This window comes from Suricata suricatta, chromosome 6 (genome assembly GCF_006229205.1).
Source record: "Suricata suricatta isolate VVHF042 chromosome 6, meerkat_22Aug2017_6uvM2_HiC, whole genome shotgun sequence".
NCBI lineage: Eukaryota > Metazoa > Chordata > Mammalia > Carnivora > Herpestidae > Suricata > Suricata suricatta.
This window is the reverse complement of record NC_043705.1, coordinates 101,470,074-101,471,402: the sequence shown is the minus strand read 5'-3', so window position 1 is coordinate 101,471,402 and position 1,329 is coordinate 101,470,074.

Genomic DNA, 1,329 nt, shown 5'->3' with positions numbered 1-1,329 from the left:
GAGGCTTTATGGGTCCACCTTCCGTAGAGTCAACCTTAGTTCCTTAAAGCTGTCGGGTCATCTCTGAGCCTATGCATGACTCTCAAACAGGACATCCCAGTCAAAGCCTTGGTAAAATAACCAGAATTTCCAATGGTGTCCTACTATAAAATGAACAGATTCTTATTGAACTTATGCAAACAATTGTAATGGCCATGAAAGAAAGAATACTCACTGTGAGTTTCTGAATTTCAGACGGTTTAAGTAGAGAAAAAAGATAAATGCTCTAGATTACAAACAAATACTTTATGACATTTCTGTATATCATAGATATCTTAAGAAGTTTTTCTTAATTTGGATAAGCAAACATTAAAGGAACAACAATGTTTCCAACAAGAGTTACAAAACCATAATTTTTATCAGTTCACTTAATCCTATGTTCCTAATTCTTGTTTAGCTTGAATGCAGCTTCTAGCTCTGGAAATTCCTACCCATTTTAGTACTAATTTAAAAGATATCAAATACTGCATTTGTCCCAAAACTCCTTATTATAACTTTTCTTGAGGAAGAACAAGTTCTTTGACAAATTTCAGAAATGGACATTGCTAAAGATCTGACAAGAGTTCATTGTGATGCACTTTAACAAAGAAATTTAGTGACACTTTAACATTTTGATTACTAAAGGTATTAAGTAATGATCTTATACCAAAACATTAAAACTTTAGAGACTGCACAAATATTTGAGCAGTTGCAGCATTTATCCAGGCTACACAACCTAAGGTTTAGCATTGCACAACAGTGCTTTTTAAGTAACTTTGGCATCCTAAATGAGAGGGCCTAATTGGTCAAAAGACTTCTCTACCATTTGAATACTGGGAAATTTGTTAAAACCTTAGGTGCCTGAGGCCCGCTCCGGCGGGTCCAGGGCTCCCTGAAGGGGTAGCGGCGGGACGAGAAGCAAGTGAAGAGACACTCACGCAGCGCAGTGTCTTAATTGGTCCGGCCTGGCGTTCTTATTTTATTTCCTCTCTCTCCTGTATCCTGTATCTTCTTATATCTCCATCTAACTCCTCCTTAACTCTGGTATCTCCTCCCTAGCCAGGTCTTGGGCCTTTATTTAAAGACATCACATCAAAAGGTGAAACTTTTACAAATAATTCTCAGTGATAAAGGTGCTTTGAAAAGGGTGCAGAAACAGGTTTTACGGAAGCATTTCTTTAAAACTACTCTAATTACAATGAGGCAACTTACACATCATAGGATAACAGGATATTCTCAGTGAAAAGCAGATAGCAAACACATTTGTCTGAACCGGTAGTAAATCTTACAACTAAGAAGATAGCAAGATGC